Source organism: Equus caballus, chromosome 22, assembly GCF_041296265.1.
Source record: "Equus caballus isolate H_3958 breed thoroughbred chromosome 22, TB-T2T, whole genome shotgun sequence".
NCBI lineage: Eukaryota > Metazoa > Chordata > Mammalia > Perissodactyla > Equidae > Equus > Equus caballus.
Window position 1 is genome coordinate 19,729,856 of NC_091705.1, and position 12,733 is coordinate 19,742,588.

A 12,733-nucleotide genomic window follows, 5' to 3' on the forward strand; every position below is an offset into this window, starting at 1 on the left:
GAGGTGGGCGGGGGCTGCCCGGGCATCCGGGTCCCTCACCCCGCCCCCGCTGCATGAATGAGAGGCGCGGCGCCCGCCCCTCCCCCGCCGGGCCCGCCCCTCGCCGGGGGCGCCGCGCGCAGTCCGCGGCCGCCACCTCAGCCGTGTTCAGTCCCGAAGGACGCTCGCCGCCCGCAGCCCAGCGCTCTGTGCTGACGGTCCCGCACGCCCGCTGCTGCCGCTGCCGCCGCCGCCGCCGGCGCTCCCGAGTAAGTGAGCGAGCGAGGGCGGGGGCGCCGAGGGCCGTCGCCCCTAGGCTGGCGCTGAGGGGACCTGGCGGGTCTGGGTCCGGGATGCTGAGGAGACCGCGGGCCGCGGCAGCCTCCCTCACGCACACTCCGGACAGTGCGGCGGGGGGCAGGGAGGGCTGGGACAGCGGCTCCAGGCCGGGTGGGTCGCCGAGAAGGGTCCGTCCGGGGCCGGAGGGTGAGTCCGGCACAAAGGGCGGCGGGGGGCTGTCACCGCGAGGTCACCGAGGAGAGGTTCGCGGCGCCCGGCGCGCGGGGCTGGGCGTCGGGTCCTGGGCGTGGGAGGCGGCTGGGATGAGCGGGGAGGCGATGACGAGGATGGCGAGGACGGCTGCCTCCGTGTTGGCGGTGGGAGCGCGCCGTGGGGGGCGCGGCGTGGCAGTGTTTTCCTGGTCCCCATCTGCTCCTCCCCTTTCTTTGTGGCGTTTGTCTCGTCCCAGTTTGTCACTGCGTGCCTGGCTTGGTCTGGGCTGAGACCTCTCTCCTTGGCTTACTCATTAATGAAAGTCAGGTGGTGGCCTCCTGGCTGTGGGTGGGAGGCGTGTGTGCCTCCGCAGGCCGGAGAATTCAGGACCCTCCTTTGTTTCCGGAGACCCAATGGGGTGTGTGTGTGTCCGTCCTATGAAATGAGAGAATCGGAGATCATTGGAAAGGTTAACAGGGAAAAAGACAGGTTACTTCATCAGACCTTCACCCAGTTCTGTCTCTGGCGTTCTTTCAAACAGTATTTTTTGTTTCTCACTGTAAACCCAGTGTGTCTTGTTAATTGAAAATGAATATTCTCATAGATCTGTATATTTAGAACACTTTGCTTTTTGGGTTAGTTAATGGTAATAGAGTACTTAGATATATGTGTATGGGAATACTCCAGTACATATAGGACACTGCTTTCTGGGTTTAGTTAATAATATGTCTACGCATATACCCGGCTGTAGAAAACTCCTGTGTATCTAGGGCACTGTTTTCTCAGCTCCTCAGTACAGGCAGGTTGTGTTTCTTCCTGCCTCCCTGTGTTAATAAGAAGGTGGTCCAGCAGGTTCTCTCCACCTCCTTGCCTTTTTTTTCTTAATGCTTTGGCAAAGGGGTTTATTGCCTATAACCCTGGCATGCGCCTTTGCTTTGATCTGCATTTTCCTGTGTTCTGTTGTCTGGTTGTGCAGCCCAGCTCAATGGCTCCTCTTACAGGACTACTGGAAAACAGAACACCTTTTATCATTGTCCTCATCTCCAAAGAGAGAAGGAAGCTCTGCAGGTTCCCACAGACTTGGCTGGTTGGTTGGTGGACTGACTGCCTGACTTTGTTGTCTTGGTAAAGTTGTGAAGAGTTAGAGTGGATGTAGACGAATCAAAAAGAGGCAATTGTAATAGCACCAGCTACTCCTTGCTATTTTGTTTGGACCTTTTTCTCTTTTTAAAACCAGATTTTATAATTTTAGAAGACTCTTGGTTGCGTTTTCAGTTTCTTTTTTACCCTTATAATTTCATAGAGTGATGGGGAATTAGCTAAACTTGCTTGTAAGAAACACACCTCCAAAACATATTTTCATTATGATCTTTTGATTCAAAATAGGGGTGGTAAAAAAATTAAGAGCAGCTTATTGGATGATGAGAATACTAATTGAATTTGTTCAGTTTTAAGAGTCTGTTTAAGATTATTTTTTAATTACATGTATTTTAATTCCTGGTTGTTTTCAGTGAAAAATGAAATCTAAACTAAGCAGTCTTCCACAGCATCTGTTTATGTATATTCCCTCTGTTAAAAACATTTGCTTTTAATTTGAAGGGGAAATTTTCCATTGGTTGGATCAGGATCCATTATTCTTGATAGAATTCTTACCTGATGTTAGCATGGTCAAAATTTTTTTTTGTAAAAGGTAAAATTAGTGAAAGTTGAGTTTTCAGTTTGGAGAAGTTTTGCCTTTATGATGTAGAATTTAAATAAATTTTTAATATCAATGAATTTAACTCAAAATAAGTTAACTTAAAGGCCAGGGCTTCTTAACTTTGTTAACTAGTGTCGCTAATATTGAAGCAACCCCCAAAACTTAAAACTGCATGCATAAGATGGTGTTTTAGGAACCCCCTTAACCCATAAGGGGAAGTCTTAAATAAACAAAGTAATATAACCGGAATTATCACTGAAATAGGCTTGCATAGTACTGCAGTATTGTGGAACTTTAATTTTGCAAGAGTGACTTAGCTATTGTTTGAGTCAACAAGGGAACCTGAAAACATCCTGGCCTTGTTATTCAGCTTGCTGTTAATCAAAATCTTTACCAACTCATAGTTTAGCATTAGTATGATGATTGAAGAAAAATTCTAAAGTAATGTTTATATCATCAAAATAGATTAAATCATGTTAAATGCTGTTTTAGTGGTAAATATATTCTTTATATTTGTTAGAAATACTACTACTGTTAGCATTTAGTGATGGTAATAACCTGTATGGTGACGCTTTGTTACCCAAAACTGGGATACATTATCCTCCCAACAATGTCTAATAACAAAAAGTAGAATTTTTTTTTCTATTGAGCATTTTCTGTCAATAATTGTTTTCTGTTTCAAATGGCAGTTTATTCTAAAATCAGTAATAAAGTAATGTTATTATAATGTATTAGCTTAAACTATATGAAATTGCCATTTTTCAGATTGGGGAGTAGTCAAAAATCAGCAGTTTCATATGGTTCAACCACTTTCAACTCTTAGCGGTTCCATCTGGTATTTACCTGTCCGAGGCTTGACTCCTGCATTTGTGACCTCTCTCTTGCATCATTAGCAACTCTCCAGGTCCCCATCCATGTCTCATGTACACACATGCTCTGATATTGCTCATCTTTAAAAACAGAATAAAAAATTACAACAAACGACTTTTCTCTAACCTCCCATCCATCCTCTTCCCTTTACCTTCATGGTTAAATGTCTCAAAAGAGAAGTGTGCATTTTGTCCCTACCTCCTCTGTAATATGTATCACTTTCTGAAATTCTGTTGTTGACTGATTTTTTTTTTTGTCTCTTGCCCAGACTGGAAGGTCAGCTCCAGGAAGGCAAGGACCCCCATCTGTTTTGTTTACCACTATGTTCCTAGGACAGCAACTGGGACAAGTATCTACTCAATATTTAGGCAAAAAAAGACACAACTGACATTTTTAACCTGGTAGAATAGCACTTGCTTTTTAAAAATTTCTAAGAAAAAAATCAATTTTCATTTTTTTTTTAAATTATTCACCACTTTTTTTTTTAAGATTGGCACCTGAGGTAATATCTGTTGCCAATCTTCTTTTTTTTAATTCTTCTCCTCAAAGCCCCCTGTGCGTAGTTGTATATTCTAGTTGTAGCTCCTTCTGGCTCTGTTATATGGGATGCTGCCTCAGCATGGCTTGATGAATGGTGCTAGATCCGCACCCAGGATCTGAACCAGGGAAACCCTGGGCCACTGAAGTGGAGAGCGAAGACTTAACCACTCGGCCACAGAGCTGGCCCCCTATTCACCACTTTTTGCTACACTTAAGAGTTGGAAAAATTATGAAAATTATGTTAACAATTGAATTTTTCCCTTCATTACATTGCATTACATTTTTTCATAAGTATAATTTAACATCAGAAGTCTCAGACCTGGATTCTGGAGTCAGACTGCTTAGAGTTGAATTTTAGTTCTTTCACTTTTTGCCATGTCACCTTGGGCAGGTTTCCTAACCTCTCTGTTTCCTCATCTGCAAGATGGAAATAAGAATAGTACCCACCTCATATTTTTGTTGCATGGGTCAAATGAGAAAACAAGTAAAATGCTAAACTCAGTACTTGGCATGAGGGCAAACACAATGAAAAATGATTATAGTTATTATTTGTATAGCTTCTTCAATTTCTAATATTTGATTTGACTTGGGCCCTGTAATATTTTTGTTTCGAGCACTCATGTCTCCTAGAGTATATTGGCTGTAAATGTGACTCAGCTGTTTTTAGTTTTATGTATTTTTCTGATCCCTTGCCTCTCTATTCCCCAGATTATCACATGTGATAGATAGGTAAAATGACAGCTGAGCACCCTATAGCACTTACCAGCAGTTTGGTCATTTGATAAATCATTTTGATCACTTGATGAAATATTTTTATTTGAAGCCAAGTCCTGTTCTTTGTTTATTTGGCTGGTCCAGAGATGAGGTTCCTTCTTCATGTTATTCCACATTAACTTTTCTTGTTTCTGGAAATGAACTTTTAAAACACCCAGTATATCATCGATAGATTTTTTTCTTTTTTAAGTATCTATAAGGTACAGTTTTTTCACTTACTAGCTAGCTGGGAAGATAAGTATATGTCGCAATACAAAGTCCACTCTGAGGGCCACGTGATGGATAAAGACAGGTCCTATAGAAGTTCAGAGTAGGAAGAGTCATATCCTGCCAGCCTTAAGGGATTCTTACAACTTTTCTACGTGATAAATTGTCTGTTTTAGCCCCCTCCCTTATATTTGTCTTCGTTTTTATTTTGAAACTTTGCTTAATAATCATGGAAATAGCTAAGATTTTAAGGTAGATAATATGTAAGCTAAAATTGCGAGCAATTTTTAATTTTAGAAATTGTTTCTTGAAGTAACTGACTTAGCAGTTACTCTGCCTCTTTCTTTTCTTATCTAGGTAGGCAGTGGGGACTCCTCCAATTATCCAGGCATTTCAGACATCAGAGTGTGGTGTTGGGTAAATTTAAGGTTCAAAAAGAATGCCAGATGGTTTGAAAAGAATTGCGAGCACTCCAACTAGTGCAGTCCGTTGAAAGCCAGCTGGCTGAGCCTTGTCTGCTCTGGAGGTAGGAACCAGACGCTTTGTTACATGCCAGCTGGCCCTGAAGTAGCTGGCCAGTGGCCTTACTTTTGGTTGGCCATTCCTGGGAAAGCCAGCCTGGGCCCTCCATCTGCCCTAGGGACAGTCTAACACCAGAGATGCTTCATGCTGCTCCAGGGAGTTGGAGCAAACCTGAGTGGCAAGGAAGCTACTTTTTAGATAGCATTACAAGTGAACCTCACATTAAGTTGTGAATTTGCTCTGCAAAAGTGTAGTGCAACTTGAATTTTTATGGATTCAATGCTGTAAGGTGTATTAGAGTTGCTTACTACTAAAGTACTATAGTAAATGTTTTTATATTGTAAGTAACTTTCAGTTTACCTGCTTTCAAAGTACCAGCTTTCATTTATTGACTTTCCTTAAAGTGAAGTTTGCCTGTTCTTTTTGTTGTCATTTTCTTCTAAAGTTTTCTCATTTGGATTAGGAAAAGTTTTCATCTTGTCATAAAGCTTGCCTCTGTATAAACTATAGCCTTCTCTAGAAGGTTAATTATGTGTATTGTCATAAATTCTGTCTCATTTTGTCTATTATGCATGGTTTCCTAACTAGACAGGTGTTTGTATCGGATACAGTTCTTTCTTTAGTAAACATAATGTCACAATAATTTAATTGAGAACAAAAGAAGTGCAAATATGACACTGCAGGTATAATGAGCATTCATTTCATTTGAGGGCTGTTTATTGAATTCTCAAAATTAATAACTTCACAGTCTATCAGTATGCTTTGTTACCTTAAAAATTTTTTTTTCAAATTTGGAGATTGAATGGTACTACATTACCTGTGTTTGTTAAGTTCATCTAGGCAAATCAAAAAATTATAGACTACCTGTATCTCTTTATTCCTCTCTTCCAACTCTGAGCATGAAGAATTATGCTTGGTGATATAAACTTGAAAAAGAATCTAGGTATCGTATCCAAATAGGCTCTTTATCTTGGACTAAAAGGAAAAGTTTGGCCAATAATGAAACACCAAAGTATGAGCTAATATAGTTTATGGGAAATGGGTGGGAAAGGAAATCAAAGGTGTAGGCTTTCATTCTTCTCATTTGGCACAAAAGAAATTGCAAAACTTCTTTGGAAATATGTTGGAAATCTCATGCTTGGCTATAATTAAGTAAAAGTTTTTACTCACTGATTGTCCCTGAAAACAGACCAGAAAGAATTTTTGTGGTAGTGAGAAAGGTTTGTTTGTTTTTTTTTAATTGTACATTATTATTTGTCCATCACCTTATAAGTGCTCCCCTTCATCCTTTGTGCCCACCACTAGCCATAGTAACCACTGAACTATTCTCTTTTTCCGTATGTTTGTTTATCTTCCACATAGGAGTGAAATCGTATGGTGTCTGTCTTTCTCTGTCTGGCTTATTTCACTTAACATAGTACCCTCAAGGTCCATCCATGTTGTTGCAAATGGGATGATTTTGTCTTTTTTTATGGGTGAGTAGTATTCCATTGTATATATATATATCACATCTTCTTTATCCATTCATCAGTTGATGGGCACTTGGGTTGCTTCCGCATCTTGGCTATTGTGAATAACGCTGCAGTGAAGATAGGGGTGCATAAGTCTCTTTGAATTGTTGATTTCAAGTTCTTTTTTTTTTGAGGAAGATTAGCCGTGAGCCAACATCCACTGCCAATCCTCCTTTTTGCTGAGGAAGATTGGCCCTGAGTTAACATCTGTGCCCGCCTTCCTCCGTTTTATATGTGGGATGCCTGCCACAGCATAACTTGATAAAGTGGTGTGTGACTCCATGCCCAGGATCCAAACTGGTGAGCCCTGGGCTGCCAGAGCAGATCGCGCAAACTTAACCACTGTGCCACTGGGCCGGCCTGATTTCAAGTTCTTTGAATAGATACCCAGTAGTGGGATAGTTGGATCATATGATATTTCTGTTTTTAGTTTTTTGAGAAATCTCCATACTGTTTTCCATAGTGGCTGCACCAGTTTGCATTCCCACTAGCAGTGTATGAGGGTTTCCTTTTCTCCACAACCTCTCTAACACGTTATTTTTCGTCTTGGTGATTAAATGGATGTAAGTTGATATCTTAGTGTAGTTTTGATTTGCATTTCTCTGATGATTAGTGATGTTGAACATCTTTTCATGTGCCAGTTGGCCATCTGTATAGCTTCTTTGGAAAAATGTCTGTTCATATCCTCTGCCCATTTTTTGATCAGGTGGTTTTTTTTTTTTGGAGAAAGTTTTTTTTTTTTTAAATCATAGAACAGTATATCAAATAGCCAGCAGCAATATCGTACCCAGAAAATCATCTTTCACTTAGCTAACCTGTACTAAAAACCTTTTATGCCAGTGGCTTTATTTGCATTGCTTATTTGCTCCTTACAGCAATCCCAAAGGGTTTTTTATGGATGATAAAAGGTCACGGTAACTTGTTTAGGTTCACAAGTTCAAGGACCAGGTTTAGAACCTAGGCCTTCATCCTCCAACCTACCACATGTCACAATTGATGTTGTCAACTTTCACAAGAATACAGCCCTTTACTATTCAGATGCTATCCTGTACTGGCACTTTTGGAAGACTATTGATAAAGGAAATTCAGAGACCTTTGCAGAATAATAGCTGGAGAGATTTTGGAAGCATCCACGTTTTTTCTCTCTTCTGGTGATGCTCTTGAATTAACTGTTGCAGAACTACTGCAGTAAGTAAAAGTGACTTGGTAGAATTGGAATGGGACAAAGGGGCTGTATAGTTTCCTAGGGTCGGCATAACAAATTACTGCAAAATTGGTGGCTTAAAAGAACAGAAATTCATTCTCTCTGGAGGCCAGAAGTCTGAAATCAAAGTGTCCAGGGCTGCTGCACTCCCTCCAAAGACTCTAGGAGAGAATCCTTCCTTGCTTCTTCTAGCTTCTGGTGGCTCCACACATTCTTTGGCTTGTGACTGCATAACTCCAGTCTCTGCTTCTGTCTTCACATGGCCTTCTCCTCTTTCTCTGTCTTTAAGACGCTGTCACTGGATTTAGGGTCTACCTGGGTTATCCAAAATGATCTCATCTCCATATCCTTAACTTAATTACATCTGCAAAGACCCTTTTTCCAAATAAGGTCACATATTCACATGGACATAATCTTTTGGGGGACCACCAGTCAGCCAACTACATGGGGTAAGAACTTCTTTGGTGATAATTTTCGACTGCTGTGTCACACAGAATCCCAGATTAGATGAGTATTCAGTAGACCATGATACAAATGGGGAAAGGTATTAGAAGTATAGAAGGACAGAGACTAAAGTTCAGAGGAAGGCTTAGAGAATCAAGGAAGGTTTCATGGCAATTTTATTGCTTGTGACGGATCATGAAGGATAGATAGACTTACCAGATGGTCGGGATAGCCTGGAATGTGCATAGTGAAAGTCGCAAGAACAAAGATAGGGAGGCTTCTTCAGGGAACCGTAACTAATGCGTTAGACTAAAGTGTGGTGCTTAGACAAATAGTGAAGAATGAGGCTGAAAAATCCAAGCCAATTCATGAGAGGCCCTTAGTGTTGAATTGATGAATTTGTACTTTGTTTAGCATTGCTTGTCTGTGAGAACACTGTATTACAAGCGTTTCTAACTGGGGCCTTCAGAGCTATGATAAACCCTTTGAAAAAAAATACGTTTCTTTTTGGTTTTTTTTTTCTATTGAAGGATTTTCAGAGGAGTCCATAACCCTTAAAAAAAAGGTTAAGAACCACTGCTCTATTAGAAATGAAATGTTGCTTTAAGCTTTGAAGATGTTTCTGGAAGCTTATTGATTTTCTGTTTGGTTTACTTTGAACTACTTGGAAGATAATTTGAAAATGGAGTTCCAAAGAACCTTAATCAGTCCTGTCTGTGGAATAAGTTGCAAATGTTGCATACTAAAAGTTAAAATACTATTTCAGATGGGATATGAAGTAGGTCCTGGGTTCTTAGGAAAGTAATCAGATGATTACACAACAAGAAAAACAGTATTCAGTTCAAAATGCAGCTGTGACTTCTGTTTTCTGTGTCTCAGTTTCCTCTATTTCAGTTCACTGCCACTGTCCTTTTAGAACTCCAGAATTATATAAAAGCGTGACACAGTTCTGAGGGGAAGAAATGGACAACTGCATTCCTAAATTTTTTTTTAATGTATTCTATGAAACTGCTTGTTCTCTACTGTGGTTTTTCAGTGGAATAACCTACTTCAGGAATAAAACGATATATTACATAGCTGTCTGACTGTCTTAGTCTGTTCAGGTTGCTATAACAAAATGCCATAGCCTGGGTGTCTTATAAACAACAGAAATTTCTCACAGTTCTAGAAGCTGGGAAGTCCAAGATAAGGCACCAGCAGATTAGGTGTCTGGTGAGGTCCCACTTCCTGGTACATAGACAGTACTTTTTGCTGTGTCTTTTTGTTATATCTTCATATGGCAGAAGAGGTGAGAGAGCTGTCTGGGGCCTCTTTTATAAAGGCACTAATCCCTTCACGAGGGTTTCACCCTCATGATCTAATCGCCTTCAAATACCACTGCAGTAGGGGTTAGGTTTCAGTACATGAATTGGAGGGGGGCACAAACATTCAGTCTATAGCACTGACAATATGATACAGTAGAAAATCGATATTTTCCATATAACTAATTTGGTTTCTAAGTAACCAACTGCCATGTTAATTTTTTTCATTGATCTATTTATTTTCCACCCGAGATAATTTTGCTTAATAGATTTACATTGCTTTTTTCAGGCTTCTCTGCTTGAGGTTTTTCTTCATAATTTTTTAATTATAAAAATCTGTAGCGGCTGGCCCTGTGGCCGAGTGGTTAAGTTCGCGTGCTCCGCTGCAGGCAGCCCAGTTTCATTGGTTCGAATCCTGGGCGCGGACATGGCACTGCTCATCAAACCACGCTGAGGCAGCGTCCCACATGCCACAGCTAGAAGGACCCACAACGAAGAATATACAACTGTGTACCGGGGGGCTTTGAGGAGAAAAAGGAAAAAAATAAAATCTTTTAAAAAAAAAAAACTGTAAATGCACTCAAAAGTACAACATACTGCCATATGCCCAAAATTCAGATTCCACTATTAGCAAGATTTTGCCACGTTTGTTTCATTTATCCTTTTTTCTTTCACCTTTCTTTGCTAAGGTATTTTAAAGCAAATCCCAGGCATTTCTGTATATATACTCGAATACACTTCTGTATGCATCTCTGAAAATTAGGATTTTTTTAATAGAACCAAAATGCCATTCTCACACCTAATAAGATTAACAGTTACTCCTTGGTATCATCTAATAGCTAGACCCCAATTGTCTGAAGAATATCTTTTTTTGGGATGATTTGTTCGCACTGAGCTTCACAGTCCACGGATCACATTTGGTCATTTTGTCTCTCGTGTCTGTTTTGATCTAGGGCAGTTCTTCCTCCCTCCCTCTCTCCCCTCCTTTTTCTGTATGTCATGAACTAGTTACAGGAACCGGGTCAGTTGTCCTGTGGAATTTCTTTCATTTGGGATTTGTCTGTTTGCTTCATTGTAGTGTCAGTTTGTTGCTCTGTTCCCTGTATATCCTACGAACAGAAGTTAGCTCTGGAGGCTCAATTAAAACCAGATTTAAATTTTTTGGCAAGAATGCTTAGGAGGTGTTTAATGTTGCATTACATCCAGAGGCCTGTTGTGTCTAGCTACTTCACTTCTAGTGATGCTGAAAGATCCCACTGATGGTCATGTCAGTATCATTTATTTCATCCATTGTGGCAAACTGGTGATTTTCTTATTCTGTCATCTCTTCTACATTTATTAGCAGGAATTCTGTAAAGAAGACCTTTACCTCATCAGCTAGAGCTGTTTGGGGTTACCCTGAGATACGTTTTGTATGAGAGACTGCCAAGTAATTTTATACTATTGTGTTCTTGATAAAAGATAATGAGTTTGAGTTAGAATAAATTGAATTGAGTTAATCTTTTGTTTTAATGAGTGTTACAGTGAAATTCTGAGTACTACAGCAAAATGTGAATGATTGCTTTTCCTTTACAATTGAAATGGGTACTCCAATTGCCCTGAAGGTTAAAGATGGAGATATATAAAAGCCTTTTATAGACTAGAATCAGGCAGTGGAGAGGAAAGAGCACTAGATTAGGGTTAAAAAATTGGGGGATTTCTGGAGTCAGTTTGGCCCAGCCCTTGAATGACTAATCTGTTCATCCTTCATAGACTGGGCTAAGCGTGTGTGTGTGTCCCTAAAGTATCGTCATTGTTTTCATGAAATTGTGTGTAGTCTAAAGAAATCAAGGTTATGTGTTATAGAATTGTTTAATATCTTTAAAGGCAGGGAGAATTCTTTATTGAATGTCATTCTTTTTATTTAAATTGTACTTTATGGGAGAGAATCCTTTGATCATTGTTTTTCATAATACCTCTTGTTTAACTTTGTGTCTTCACGTTTTATTCATGACTGAATAAAGTCATGCTGAATAAAGCTTTATTTATGTGTCCTGCTCCATCTTACCTTGAGGCGGTTTGTTTTTTTTTATTTTCTGAACTTGTGTATTCTGGGGAAAGTAGACTTGGATATCAAATGAAAATTGAACAGATGGGTGTTCTTAGCTTAGTGACCATCTCTGGAAAGCCTCTAATCATATTATTTGAGAATGCCATTAAAAGTATGTGCCAGTGTGATTTCTCCTTAGGCAAACTCTTGCTATGCTTATGCTGTTTATTTTAAAATACTGATACTTGGGTCTTTTTCTGAAAGATAACGAATGCCATTATAAAGAGATGCCTCAAAAGACCATAGATAAGATCAGTAGACTTATTTTTAGTCATTTGAGCTAAGCATAAAAGCTAATTATTTCTCATCGGGACTCTAAAATGGTTTTAGTGCTGAAAATTACATTTTCCTATCTGTTGAATTAAAGAGCTGCTTGTAAAACACCTCCTGTGTGCAAGTCATTACACTAGGTGCTAAGTAGTAGGGTTGATTTGACTATTCGGATGAAGATAGAAAGTACATCTTTTTTCAAAGGAGCCTCTAGGAATTGTGTTTCAACTGTATTGCCTCCACTCTCTTTTAACACAGCCAGAAGCCCCTGGGTTTGGCTCCATTGTGCAGTTTTTGTCCTGTTTCCTTGTTTGTTAAGTGCTGTGTGGGCTAGAAAGTGGTGGAGCAGAGAGATTAGTGGGGTTGACGCTCTGCTCTTTGGAGGCCACAAAGCTTGTACATTCTCTTTTCATCTTCTGTCAGAAACAAGGGTGGTTTTGTCTTTTTTTTAGGAATATTTCTGTTATTTCTTCTAGTATGCTGCTTGGATTTACCGTCTTACCTTTATTCATGTCAATAAATATTTATTGGAGTATCTTTTAAGTGCCAGGTATTGTTCGGTCTGTATTTATGGAAATCCCATATCTTGTGGTAAGAAACTCTTGTTGCATAATTCCACTACATTTAATGAAGTTCCGGTATAGTTCACCTCTGAATTTATTAAGTCTGAGGATGTAATTTTTTTTTTTTATTGATGTTATGATAGATTACAACCTTGTGAGATTTCAGTTGTACATTTTTGTTAGTCATGTTGTGGGTACACCACCTCCCCCTCTGTGCCCTCCCCCCATCCCCCTTTTCCCTGGTAACCACCGATCAGATCTCCTTATC

At 39.9% G+C, this 12,733-nt stretch overlaps 1 protein-coding gene across 2 annotated transcripts in view; it reads left to right on the plus strand.

Annotated features, from left to right (window-relative positions):
• The window catches only part of RNF24 (ring finger protein 24), a 72,598-nt gene continuing 59,865 nt past the window's right edge, over positions 1-12,733 (plus strand). The window contains exon 1 of one of the 2 annotated variants that reach the window (XM_014735049.3): positions 1-248. The gene's annotated coding sequence lies outside the window, so the exon portion shown is untranslated. The remainder of the gene's footprint in view (positions 249-12,733) is intronic. The other variant, XM_070247769.1, reaches the window with a different exon arrangement.